Below are 15,505 nucleotides of genomic sequence, written 5' to 3' on the forward strand. Positions count from 1 at the left end.
TATATATATATATATATATATATATATATATATATATATATATATATATATATATACGTGTACGTGTATATATATATATATATATATATATATATATATATATATATATATATATATGAGAAAAATGGGTATGCTTGGTACCAAGCACAAATTTTGTGCTTGGTAGTGAAGTGTCATATTCACATCCACTCATTCCAATTCTCAACCACTCTCTAACCCATGTGAATGTGGACCCTGATTTCAATGAGTGGAAGGGAATATACCACCTTATTACCAAGCACAAAAACTTATGCTTGATACCAAGCATACCCTCTCTCTCTCTCTCTATATATATATGTATATATAATGTACATGAGATCATTTTTCCCCCTTTATATGTCATTAGAATTAAAATTTCTATCACATTTTCAAGTTTCTTTTATCATATCGGTTATTATAAAGTGCAAACTACTCATTTTCTAACTAGACACCCAACCCATATCTAACTAGTTTCAAGAAACGGATGTGAAGTGAAAGTTTTATGTCCAAGAAGTGTTTGTCAAGTGTTTTAAATTAAAACATATGTTGTATAATTGAGTACATGCTATAATAAATGTATGCACATATTCAAGAAGTGTTCATGTAGTTTGGGTACAACAAAGTGTCGCAGACTTACCTAGTACGGGTATGGCTTAATCATAGAAGTACCCACGTAAGATAGTTCTGGTTTCAACAACAAAAACAAGAACAAGATAAATTTTAGATTAAATTCAGGAACAGACTTCCATTAATTTTTATTTGTTTAATTCTTAAGCAGCAACTTCCATCTTATTCAGATTTAAGATTTAGAGAGAATTTCCATAAACTCATATCTAATTGATAATTAAATAGACTGCCACTATTTAGCCCCATTGCAAGCTAGCACTTCATCAATACTCCAAGTTTCTTCTCCAAAAGTAAAACCCAATTTCATCACAGATTAGACAAAAAGATTCTTCTTCTAACTGATATTACTACAATAATTTTAGCTGCAATTAACTAATAAATTGTCGAAAATGATAAATTTAGGACAACAAAACCAATTAAACAGAAGAACAGTAAGAAAACAAAACGAAATGCAGGAATTGGAACAGAATCGTTAGGGCAAAAAGACGTGGTTTTATAAGGAAAAAGAGAATGAAGAGATTATTAAAAGGAAAATGGTAAATGGAACTTTATTTTACCTGGAGAGTTTTACAGCCACCTTGATCACATCTCAGTCACCAAGCAAAAAGGCGCAGATTTCATGCTCTCACTATTTAACTTTGCACTATTGGGCCTCTATATTAGGTTCTCAATTAGTTAGCTTCTTCATGTGAGGCCCAAGACAACAAGGCCAACACAGCGGAGCTATAAAGCCGAAGACAGGTAAAATACACTAGCAAAAAATACTGGTAAATTACTTCCATGGCAAAAATGATAAACATTAGATGAATAATGTGGTTAGAGCCAATTAAATTGTGAACTTTGAAACATCCATATTCAATTATCATTGAATCGAAACAAATGAAAACGTACAAACATCGTGATTTTAAAATCGTGTACTTAATTGCCATTGGGTGGGAGCAAAAATTTACAAACGAAAATGGAAAAAAAATCATGGATTATAGCCCATGAAAATCACAACACGCGTACTTAATTGTCATTGGATCGAAACGATCAAAATTTTAAGGAAAAAAATCATCAATTATACCCCCTGAAATCTCAAATTTTAAAATACACATTGGGTCGAAACAAACGACAATAAGATAAAAATCATGGGTTAGAACCCATAAAAGTCAAACAATTTACAATAACCATACTTAATTGTTGTTTATTCGAAAAGAACAAAATAGCCAAAAACGTGGGTTATAGCTCATTGAAACTGTCAATTTTGAAGTACATGTACTTAATTGCTAATTGGTCAATGCAGATAAAAATGAACAAAAATTATGTGCCCATGAAATCGCGAACTTTGAATACGTGTACTTAATTTCTACTAGATTAGAAGGAATGAAATTGTATTAAAATAGTAGATTATAGCCTATGAAAATCACAAATTTGAAATACATAAAATTAATCATCATTGGGGTCACAATGAATGAAAACGAACAAGAAATCGTGGTTTTGAAATTAGCGTACTTAATTGTCGTCAGGTCGAAATGACTGAAAATGAGAGAGTTGTGAGCTAACTCATGCAAATTGTGAATTTTAAAATATGCACACTTAATCGACATTAGGTCGAAACAAACAAAAATGAACAAAAAAACGTTGGTTATATAACCCATGAATCGCAAATTTTAAAATATTTTTGATTAAGTTTCATGGGATCAAAACAAACAAAAATGGACGACTTGTGGGTTACAACCCGTAGAAATTGCAAATAATAGTGAAGTATTCATACTCAATTCTCATTGGGTCGAAGTGAACAAAAATAGGGGCTATATAACCCACGATTTTTGTCAAATTTCATTCATTTTGAAAAATGGCAGTTAAGCACGCAAAATTCAAAATTCTTAATTTTCATGGGATATAACCCATGAATTTTGCAATTTTTGTAAGTTTCGATTGAATGAAGATTAAGAATATTTATATCAAAATTTGTGATGGTCATGGGCTAACTCATGATTTTTGTTAAACTTCGTTCATTTTGACCAAATAGCAATCAAGTACGCATAGTTCATTTTATGGGCTATAACCCACACATTTTATCCAATTTTATTTATTTTGACCAAATAACAATTAAATATGCATAGTTCAAAATTCATGATTTTTATGGACTATAACCCACGAAATTTGCAACTTTTCTTTGTTTCGACTGAATGCAAATACATGTGTACATCAAAGTTTGTGATTTTCATGGGCTATAATCCATGATTTTTGTCAAATATTCTTTATTTTAACCAAATGGCAATTAACTACACGTAGTTCAAAATTCATAATTTTCATGGTATATAACCGACAATTTTGTAATTTGTGTTGGTTTCCACCAAATGAAAATTATTTACGATTACACAAAAATTTACGATGTTCATGGGCTATAATCCATGATTTTAGTATTTTCATCCACTACATCCAAATGAACTAATTACATGTAGTTCAAAAGTCATTATTTTCATGGGCTATATATAATCCATAATTTTTGTCATTTTTGTTCGTTTCGACCAAATGTACATTAACTAAGTGGACATTTATGTTTGTGATTTTTATGGGCTATATAACCCACGATTTTTTTCCAAATTGCACTTATTTTGACAAAATGGTAATTAATTACACATAGTTCAAAATACATGACTTTCATGGGAATCCATGATTTTTGTAATTTTTGTTCGTTTTGACTAGATAGAAACTAACTATGTGTACATCTAAATATGCGATATTCATGGGCACCCGTGATTTTTGTTAAATTTCATTCATTTACAACCAAATGTCAACTAAGTATGCATAGTTCAAATTCATGATTTTTAAGGGCTATAACCTAGGATTTTGTTAAATTTCGTTCCTTTTAATCAAATGACAATTAAGTACACATCGTTCAAAAATTATGATTTTTATGGGCTATGATTCATGAGCTATAACACATGACTTTTGTAGAATTTTTAACATTTCAACCAAAGGCAATTAAGTATACATAGTTCAGAATTCTTGATTTTCATGGGCTAAACTCGATTTTTGCAATTGGTGCTAGGTTAAACCAAATAGAAATTAAGAGCATGTTTGGCAATCGGAAAGTAAATAGAAAGTGGACCAAATAATGGAAAGACGCTCCACTTTCTATTTTTTTCTTTGTTTGGCACTTGGTGAAGTGATTGGAAAGTAAACAGAAAGTCTTCTTATACATGATTTGTATCGATATACACCTTCCTAAACATATTTATGACTTTTGGTTGTGATCTATAAGTTGACAAGCCATGCTCTTACATTTAGATAACACAAATTTAATTTACAATATTAGATCAATTAAAACACCATTGAAGCACTAGGAAAGCATTAAAATAATATTGACTATATACTAATCATAAATTGAGAAATGTCAATTACATACTTTTTTTAATTTATTGACGGAGGAAAACGTTTTTGCTTTATTGTTAGCAATTGGTAGGTATCTTCGGATTATATAAAGGAAAAAAAATAATTCAAATCTTATATTTATCTAACTTGTGTCAATGTTGAATATGTCCTGGCCGTTGAACAATTTATAAATTGCAAAATTTATGTTTTTGAAATAATCATCTGAGTATGTCTAATATACTTCTTGAATACTTCATGCGTATAAGTAATTGAATGCCAAAATCACCAGTTGTGCAGTGGTTAAACAAAATGACCGTGAACCTAGTTAAAACTTGAAGATGGTTAAGTGTAGCTAAGATTTTAATCATGTAAAACTTTGGATATGCACAGTGATATTTCTTTTTCATAAATTATTTAGAGAATTAATCAATTTCCATATAGACCAAATATATATACAAAGAAAACTAATGTCATGTCAGCTCCACCTCAATTTTTCATATTTTCACTTTCCGATTGCCAAACAATGTTTGCTAATCGAAAGTGGAGAGAAAGTACTTTCTACATTAGTACTTTCTATTTACTTTCCAGTTGCTAAATACGCCCTGAGTATGAGCACATAAAAATTTATGATTTTCATAGGCTATAACCCACAATTTGTCAATTTTCGTTCATTTCGACCAAATCACAATTAAGTACATGTCAATCAAAATTCATGATTTTCATAGGCTATAGCCATAATTTTTGCAATTTTGTTCGTTTTGACAAAATGGATATTAACTATGTTACCCGGGTACTTCTACAATGAAGCCTTACCCGTACCGGACACGTACCCGACACTTTCCCGTACCCCAACTTCATGAACACTTCTTGAATATATGCATGCATTTATTACAACATGTACTCAATTATACGATATGTGTTAATTTAAAACACTTGTCAAAGACTTCTTAGACGTAAATCTTACATTTCACATCCGTCTTTTGAAACTAATGAGATACGGGTCGGATTCGTTTCAGTCCATACCCAAGTTTAAAACTATGTAGTTAATGGGTTGTTTAGATGTCTAGTAAAAAAAATGAGTAGTTTACAATTCACGATAATCAATATGATAAAAAAACTCAAAAATGTGATCGGAATTTTAATTCTAATGACACATGAAGGGGAAAAAATTTATCTTATGTACAGTATTAATTCAATATATATATGTAGTCGTGTCCTCGTACCCTACATTTTACAGTTTTTTCGTGTCCTGTACCTGCACCCGCACCTGTACCAGTACCCGTACCCGTTTCCATACAACTTAGGCTATTAACTATATATACATCAATATTTGTGATTTTCATGGGCTATAACTCACGATTTTTGTCAAATCTTAATTTTTTCGTCCAAATGGCAATTAAGTGCGTATATTTCAAAATTAATGAGTTTCATGTCCTACAAACCATGATTTTTGTCAAAATTTATTCTTTTTTGTGATTTTTATGGGTTGTAACCACGATTTTGTCAAATTTCGTTTATTTCGTCCAAATGATAATTAAATACACATACTTCAAAAATTATGATTTTCATGGGCTATATAACGCATGATTTCTATCAAATGTTATTTTCTTCAACGAAATGGCAATTAAGTACGCATAATTCAACATGCATGATTTTCATGGTCTAAATAAACCACGTTTTTTGCAATTAGTGCTAGTTTAAACCAAATAGAGATTAAGTATAAGCATATAAAAATTTATGATTTCATGTGCTATAACCCACATTTTAATCAAATTTCATTCATTTTCGACCAAATTACAATTAGTTACATGTAGGTCAAAATTCATGATTTTTGTCAAAATTCATGATTTTCATGAGCTATATAACCCATGATTTTTTTAATTTTTATTCGTTTTGACAAAATGAACATTAACTATATGTATATCAATATTTGTGATTTTTATAGGCTATAACACATGATTTTTGTCAAATTTCGTCCATTTCGTCCAAATGGCAATTAAGTATGTATAATTCAAAACTCAAGAATTTCATGTCCTACAACCGACGATTAATGCAATTTTTGTTCATTTCGACCAAATAGAATTTAAGTATATATAAAAATTTGAGATTTTTATGAGTTATGACCCACGATTTGAATCATTTTCATTCATTTTGACCAATGATAATTGAGTACATATAGTTCAATATCCATGATTTTCAAGTGATATAACCCACTATTTTTATAACTTTTGTTCGTTTTGACAAAACGTACATTAATTATGCATACATCAAAATTTGCAATTATAACCCATGATTTTTGTTAAATTTTATATTTCGACCAAATGGCAATTAAGTATGCCTAATTCATAATTCATGATAAGTTTCTTTCATTACGACCAAATGATAATTAAGTATACAGTTAAAAATTCATGATTTTCATGGGCTATAACCCACAAATTTTGCAATATGTGCTTGCTTCTACTAAATGGAAATGGAGTATAGTACATAAAAATTTATGATTTTTATGGTTTGTAACCCGTGTTTTTTCTCAAATTTATTCATTTAGACCAAATGACAATTTACTATGTATGGTTCAAAATTCATGATTTCATAGGTTATAACCCATGATTTTTGCAATTTGTGTTCGTTTCAACTGAATAGAAATTAAGTATGTGTCAAAATCTGAGATGTTCATGGGCTATAATCCATTATTTTTGTCAAATCTCCTGTCAAAAATTAAAATATTCATGAGCTATAACCCAAGATTTTTGTCAAAATTTATTCATTTTGAATGGATTTCATGGGCTATAACCCACAAAGTTTGCAATTTTTTTCTTCATCTCGACTGAATGAAACTTAAGTATGTTACATCATAATAGCGATTTTCATGGGCTACCCATGATTTTGTCAAATTCCGTTCATTTTGACCAAATGACAATTAAGTATGCATAGTTCAAAATTGATAATTTTCATAAGTTATAACATACAAATTTCGTCCAAATTTTGTTCATCTTGACCAAATGCAATTAAGTACGCATAATTCAAATTTATGATCTTCATGAGCATAACCGAAGAATTTTGCAATTTTGCTCATTTCAACTGAATGGAAAATAGGTATGTGTATATCAAAATTTGCAATTTTCATGGGCTAACCCGTGATTTTGTTGAATTTTGTTCATTTCGACAAAATAGCAATTAAGCATCCGTAGTTCAAAATTCATAATTTTCATGGGCTATAACTTATTATTTTACAATTTGTCCTAGTCCTCACAAAATGGAATCGTTCATTTCATCCAAATGACAATTAGACGAGTTCAAATTTTATTTTATGGGCATGAACCATTAATTTTTGCCCTTTTTCGTTTCAACCAAATGGAAATTAACTGTGCATATCAATATTTGCTATTTTTATGAGCCATAACTAAGTATTTTTGAAAATTTTCATTCGTTTTAATCAAATGAAACTTGATGATTTCATGGACTGTAACATATGTTTCTTGTAATTTTTTTCATTTTGACCGAATGAAAATTAAATGCTTGTACATCATATTTGTGATTTTCATGGGTTATAACCCATGATTTTTGTTAAATTTTATTTATTTCGACTAAATAACAATTAAGTATGCACAATTCAAAATTCATGATTTTATGAGCTATATAATCCACAATGTTTGCAAGTACTATCAGTACTGGTTGCCACCAAATGGAAATTAAGTATGATTACATAAAAATTTATAATATTCATAGACTATAACCCACGATTTTAGTTTTTTTGTTAATTTCATTTATATGACAATTATGTATATGTAGTTCAAGAGTAATTATTTTCATGTGCTATATAACCCATAATTTTTGCCATTTTTGTTCGTTTCAACCAAATGGATATTAACTATGCGCACATCAATAGTTGTAATTTTCATGGACTATATAGCTCATTTTCATTAAATTTCGTTCAATTCGACCAAATGACAATTAAATCCACATAGCTCAAAATACATGGTTTTCATGTGCTATGACCCAAGATTTTTTCCTTTTTTGTTTCAACCAAACGAAAATTTTGTTTACATTAAAACTTGTGATTTTTGTATGCTATGACCCACGATTTTAATCAAATTTTGTTCATTTTGACCAAGCGGCAATTAACTACGATTAGTTCAAAATTCATGATTTTCATACCCATGATTTTTGTTCAATTTTGTTCATTTTGAATGACAATTAAGTACGCATAGTTTAAAATTCATGATTTTCATAGGCTATAATGCTATATAACCTACGGTTTTTACAATTTGTGCTAGTTTCCACCAAACAAAAATTAAGTATGAGTACATCAAATCTACCATTTTCATGAACTGTAATCTATGATTTTAGTCAATTTTCATTCACTTAGACTAAATCTAATATTATTCTAAAAGTGTGACCTATGTTAAAACTTTTTTTCCTGAAATGCCCTCCAACTTACATGTATATTCACCAAAGCAAAGTTGGTTTTATTACTATATGCAATAATGTTATTAGGGTGACAGAGTAACATAGCGTAATATGTGTTGGAAGACAATAAGGTTGACGTAATTATGTTCTGATGTCCAATAAAAAGATACTTATGTCAAGACAGGATTCATTTTTCATGAAGAAACCGACACTTGCAAACTACTAATAGATCATCTTACAATTACTTAGAGAAAGAGAAAATGTATATTATGTAGACCTAGGTAGTATTGTAATTGGCGAAGAATGAATTAATTCTCTTAAACACTTAGGCCTTGTTTGGCAAACTACTAAAACTAAGTCAGGTTCAAACCTGGTCAAATTTAGTATCTTTTTGTGATTGAGAAAAGTTAAACCAGAGCTGGCCCAACTATTTTTAGTTCATTTTGAAGGCCTTTAACCAGGCTAGAATTGAACCAGACCCTACCTGATTTAATTTGGGCCTGGTTAAAAAATAAAACCGCTAGCCCAGTTTGGAGAGATTTGCCAAACAGGCGCTTAATGTTCCAAATCTAATATTATTCTAAAAGTGTGTCCTATGTTAGAACTTTTTTTTTCCGAAATGCTCTCAAACTTACATGTATATTCACCAAAGTACCCTTAATTTTATTATTATATGCAATAATATTATTAGGGTGACATAGTAACATAGTGTAACATGTGGTGGAAGATAGTAGGGTTAGAATAATTATATCCTAAAGTACTAATAAAAAGATAATTATGTCAATACAAGGTAGTTCATTTTTCATGAAGACAAATTATTAATAGATCATCTTGCAATTACTTAGAGAAAGAGAAAACGCTAATTATGTGGACCTAGATAGTATTATAATCGGCAAAGAATGAATTGATTCTCTTAGACACTTAATGTTTCAATGTGCCCTATGTTAAAACTTTTTCCTGAAATACCCACCAACTTACGTATATATTCACCAAAGCACCCTTGGTTTATTACTATATGCAATAATGCTATTACGATGACATAGTAACATAGTTTGACATGTGTTGGAAGATAACAGGGTTAGGATAATTATGTCCTTAAGTACAAATAAAAAGGTAATTATGTCAAGATAGTGTTTTTCATTTTTCATGAAGAAACCGACACTTGTAAATTATTAATAGAGCATCTTGCAATTATTTAGAGAAAGAGGAAATACTGATTATATGGACCTAGGTAGTATAATAACTGACAACACATGAATTGCTTCTCTTAGACACTTAATGTTCCAGAGTAGTACACAATGTAGACATGGAAGCAATGTCTCACTGCTTTGCTTTCATCAAAAGCGGCCAATGAAAACGGGCGTGGTGCTTTCTGCTAAAAAATGTGATAGAAACTTGTAAAAGCATTGTGAAGCGCTTAAAACACTAAAAAGGCTTAATAATACTTTGAAAAAACAAAATGAGTTTATATTATATCCTACAGTAAAATCCGATCCTGACCCATTTTCTTAGGTAAAAACTCTATGCTTCTCTCTCTCTCCCCTCTCCGCTTCTACAACTCAAAATGAAAATAGACCCTAACCTAACTCTTGCTCTAGCAACCTAGTCCACTACCTCTGGCCAACACTATCGCGCTCTGCCACAAAATTTGCCTCCAAATCCTTTCCAACAAGCTCCGCCTTCATCATCATGATATCATCTTCTCTTGAGCTGCTCATTGAAGCCCCATCTATAGTCAAAGCTCACCATTAACATCACCATCTCCAGTCGAAGCTCCTCCAGCTCCTCCAATTAAAGCCACTTACTCCTCGCAATCCTCTCCTCTAACATATTTATATGTATATAAGTTGGACTGCTTTTTACTTAGGGCTTTTTGTCGTTTTTTGCTGCTAAAGCCCCAAAAAGCCTAAGCAATGCCTCACCATTTCGCTCTGCATTCCACTTTTGACAACCTTGTGACTTTGTCATGTTTATGTAAAACAAGTAATCTAAAATCAATAGTCTCGATTAGTAGTTAATTATCATATATATATATATATATATATATTATATATATATATATATATATGATTATATTATATATATATAGAATAAGGCTCCTATCAACTTAAGTTGATGTCACTAAACTTCCTAGCCACTCATTTATTAATATAAAGAATATTTTCATATCATGCAAGGATTCCTAGGTAATATGAGTGACTACAAAGTTTGGTGGATAACTTTTTGCTATCCACTTAAGCTGACACAAGTTTTGCTCTCTCTCTCTCTCTCTCTCTCTCTTATATATATATATATATATATATATATATATAATATATATATATATATATATATATATATATATATATATATATATATATATATATATATATATATATTATAATATATATATATATATATATACAGTCGCGTTCTCATACGGATCAGTTGCGTACGCACTCTTCTCATACTGTATATATATGATATATATATATATATATATATATATATATATATAACATAAATCTATTTCAATTTGATCTATTATGTCACTAATAATACATCAAACTAATACCTATCCAATACTTCAAGCTCCCACATTTATATATTTATTATTATTATTCCTAAGAAGAGATTTGTTGTTCAATGACATATTAACGTGACATCCTGTTGGTTGTATAAATGCTATTTATTAATTATTTTAGATGAATATCCTTTCTTGATAAACGAGTGAAAAGTCATTATCTTATTTTGAAAAATCAGATACAAAGATCATAATAACAAAGTTTACTCGTATGCGTTACTAGCGCTAAATTCTAATGAAAAAGAAGATGAATTAGGTGGTTGACAAAGTTTTTGAGGAAACAACATAGCTGGTAGACACTAGTAATGTATGAAAAGACAAAAACAAAAACGATTGTTGTCATTGTCAGTTTTTATAAGAACAAGCCGTAGCCTGAGAGTTAGTACTTCTAGTAAAAGTAGATAATATTTATAGAGATGAGAACACATGGAAACGGAGATGTGTTGGTTGAACTTCCAACTCAAAGTCCTCACTCTTATGTTATACCCTCTTTAAAGTGCGGATTACTACAATTAATTTGAGTTTTTATATTCATTAATAACCTACTACAGCAGACGCTAGAAATGGTTTGAAGGTTCCTTAATGGGTAGAATGCATTTTATAAATATTATATTATAAGATTATGAATATTTTGTGGTTAAAATTATATGTAAATTTAATATTATCTGTTAAGAATATATGTGTTCATTTTCCTCATTTTCCAAAAAATTATAAACATTAAACAAGTATATTTACATGCAACGCACGTACACTATACTGTTACAAATAAGTACATGTAGTTCAAAATTTATGATTTTTATGTGCTATAACCCATGATTGTTATAGTTTTCGTTCATTCTAATCAAAATGGATATTAACTATATGGGTTATGGCTCATAAAAATTGCGAATTTTAAAATACATATATTTTTAACTATTATTGGATCGAAATGAACAGTAATGAAAAAAATCGTGGGTTATTAACTCATGAAAATCATGAATTTGAAGTATGCATATACTTAGTTGTTGTTTGGTTGAAGCAAATAAAAAATGAAACAAAAACCATGAGTCGCTAATGAAATTGCAAATTATAGATGCACTTACAAAAGTTTCATTTTGTCAAAACAAACAAAAATGGACAAAAATTACGGATTAGAGCCCATAAAAGTCGTGAATTTTAAATATTCACACTTAATTATCATTGGCTCGAACAAATGAAGATGGACAACAATCGTGGTTTATGAGATAAAAATTATGAATTCTAAAGTACATATAATTGATTGTCATGGAGTCAAAATGAACAAAAAAAAATGAACAAAAAACATTGGTTATAATCCATGAAATTCCGAATTTTAAAATATGCATACTTGTGATTTGGTTAATATGAAAGAAAATGGACAAAATTTACAATTTATAGCCGATGAGGACCGTGAATTTACATGTATTTTTTCAATTAGTCGAAACAAACAAAAATGGGCAAACAATGTGTCTTGTAGCATATTGAATTGGGAACTTTGAACTGCGCATAGTAATTTATCATTGGGTCGAGATGAACGAAAATGAACAAAAACCATGGGTTATCTCCCATGAAATTGCAAATTTTGAAATATGCATACATAATAACTATAGATCGAAAGAAATAAAAATGGGGGAAAAATCATGAGTTAAGCCCCATGGAAATTGCCAACTTTAAAGTATCCGTACATAATTGTCATTGGGTCGAAATGAACGAACATGGAAAATAATCATGGTTTTTAAATATGCATAGTTAATTGTCATTGGATGGGAACGAACAAAAATTGACAAAATTGATGAGTTATAATCCATGGAAATTACAAATTTTGAAATACACAAACTTAGTTGTTATTTGGTCAAAAAGAATGAAATACGCAAAAATCGTGAGTTCTAACCCATCAAAATTACCAATTTTGGACTGTGCATAATTAATTGCAATGAGTTGAAACAAACCAAAATGACAAATATCATGAGTTATAGCCCATGAAAATTTTGAATTTTGAGGTGTGTAGTTTCCATTAGGCTAATAGGAAAGAAAACAGACAAAAATCATGGGTTACCGCCATTGAAAATAGCAAATTATGATGTCATCATATTAATTACCATTGAGTCGAAAAGAACGAAAGTGGATGAACATTGTGGCTCTGAAATGTGCATAATTAATCGTCATTGGGTTGAAAAGAATAAAAATTGACAAAAATTGTGGGCAGCTCATGAAAATTGAGAATTTTGAAGTACGCATCGTAATTGTTATTGGGTCAAAACAAACAAAAATAGGCAACAATCATGGATTGCAGCCAATCCAAGTTGAAAATTCTTAAATCTTAACCGATACACTAACATCATGACAGATTTCTCTCTTATTTACCACAAGATATGGACCCATCAAAAAAGTGATGGTTTAGCCTACTTAACCGGTTAGATAATGATAGTTTCTCAAATTGCTGCATTACGATTGAAATTGACGCATATATCTACTGTAGCTCCATCATTATATTTTACAAAAGATAGTTGCATAGTGAATCTACTGTAGCTCCATCATTATATTTTACAAAAGATAGTAGCATAGTGAAAAGGGTGGCACTAGGGGCACACCCTCAACCACACTTCCAACCACACCCCCTCTCATTTGCTACAGTGCACCGGGCCCCACATGAGATTTTAAATTTTTAAAATCTCATGTGGGGCCCGATACACTGTAGCAAATGAGAGAGGGGGATGTGGTTGGAGGTGTGGTTGGGGGTGTGCCCCTATCATTTTCCTAGTGAAAAATCTAACTTTTCTTAAGGGGTGGGGGGAATTCAATGCAGGTATGGCCCCAATATGTAGCAACGATTGGCTATAGTATCACTTATATATGGACACATCTAAGCCAACCATTCCCCTCTTATCTCTGTCAATTGATCTCTCTATGGTCATTTACAACACTACACATGGCTTAAGCAACTTCTAGCTTTATATGAGTGGATCATTTCTTATTCTATCTCTTTGTACATCTTTACTAATACATTTTATCATTCTTATTTCTAGCACCTTCAAGGGTATTCTCTACTCACATAAAACTCCACAGGCATCGGAAATAGTCACTCCAAGTTATTTCTTGACCACCAATTTGGAATCCTCGGTTGCAACAACTATGCCACAACTATCATACATAGTTCCAAAATTAGGACTCAAAGGGAGAAAAAAAAATGGTAGAATTAATTATGAATTTGAACTAAATTGCAAAGAAAGTCTATCCCTAGCAATTAAGGAGCTCTTTTCTTTTCATTTATTTTCTTTTTTTTTTAATCCTCGCTATAACCCTTGAAAGCCATCAGTTCTTCCATCTAATTGATCACTACTTCTAGCATTTGAGTTAAAATTCAGCCTATAAAAAAACCATTGAATGTATGTGTGCACATATGCATGATGATTGATCACTTGATTATGGAAAGAGATGACATGTTTTAGACTAAAAAATATAAAAATTAACTTCCAAGTCACATGGATTAAAAATAAGGGAAGGCTTAATTAAGAATTATCAATTTACCGCTGTTGAGCCCCATTGCGAGCTAGCACTTTACCATTACTCCAAGTTCCTTCTCCAAAGGTGAACCCTAACATCAAATAGACAAACAAGATTCAACTTTTAAATAAAAATCGATATTTACAATTTAGCTCCGATCATCTAACCATTTGTGAAATGATACAAAATTAGGATCGCAAATCACAATTAAACAGAAGAACATTAAAAGAAACAAAGGACAATGCAGGAGTTGGAACGAAATATCTAGGGCAATTAAGTGGAAGCTTAAAATTTTACCATGAGATGAGAGTGTTTACCGTCGCGGTAATCTCGACCAAGTTACCGAGCACCAAGGGCAGTCTCGCATCCTCGGACGGATCGGAATCATCTAAACCCGGTATAAAAGGCCCAAAGCCCATTTATACTTAGCTTTTGACTATCGGTCCTCTTACATTGGGTCTCAATTAGTTAGACCCTTGATGTAAGGCCCAGGACAAGAAGACCCAAACAGTGCCCTCCGGGGGTGCAAAACGGTCTAGATATGTATGATTGATCTGCACCCGTATTAGCCAAACCTTGAAACTGATCTGATACGGATATTGTTGCTGATACGGTTTCGCATTCTCAGTCAAATATGATTGTGGATATCAGTTTAAATTTCGGATGCGGTCTAGATGTCCGAATTCAGATATAAACTCAAATATGGATTCATATATGAATTTGGATGCGGATACATATACGAATATGGATATGAATTTCACTAAATTTTTAGTTTTCTTGATAACAATTGCGTGCGTTTTGGGATGTGGTCATATGTTGTGGGTTATTGGACTGTGCTTTTATTGTTGTAACTGGCTGTAGATTTTAGACTTATTTATGATCAAATTTATGTTATGCTATAATTTGATTTATTTTATTAATGATGATTAAGAAAACTTTTTCTTTGAGTAATGAACTTGGATTATGAACATTTGAGAATTAAAGTACCTTCGTTGTTTAAAGTATCTTCGTTATATTAAAGTATCT

At 30.7% G+C, this 15,505-nt stretch overlaps 1 long non-coding RNA gene across 1 annotated transcript in view; it reads right to left on the minus strand.

Annotated features, from left to right (window-relative positions):
* LOC109848745 overlaps nucleotides 1-14,814 on the minus strand; it is a 19,492-nt gene extending 4,678 nt beyond the window's left edge. The window contains exons 1-3 of the long non-coding RNA XR_002248874.1: nucleotides 14,777-14,814; nucleotides 14,504-14,570; nucleotides 1,203-1,396 (exon numbers count right to left, since the gene is read on the minus strand). This is a non-coding gene — a long non-coding RNA (uncharacterized LOC109848745). The remainder of the gene's footprint in view (nucleotides 1-1,202; nucleotides 1,397-14,503; nucleotides 14,571-14,776) is intronic.

This window comes from Asparagus officinalis, chromosome 7 (genome assembly GCF_001876935.1).
Source record: "Asparagus officinalis chromosome 7, Aspof.V1, whole genome shotgun sequence".
NCBI lineage: Eukaryota > Viridiplantae > Streptophyta > Magnoliopsida > Asparagales > Asparagaceae > Asparagus > Asparagus officinalis.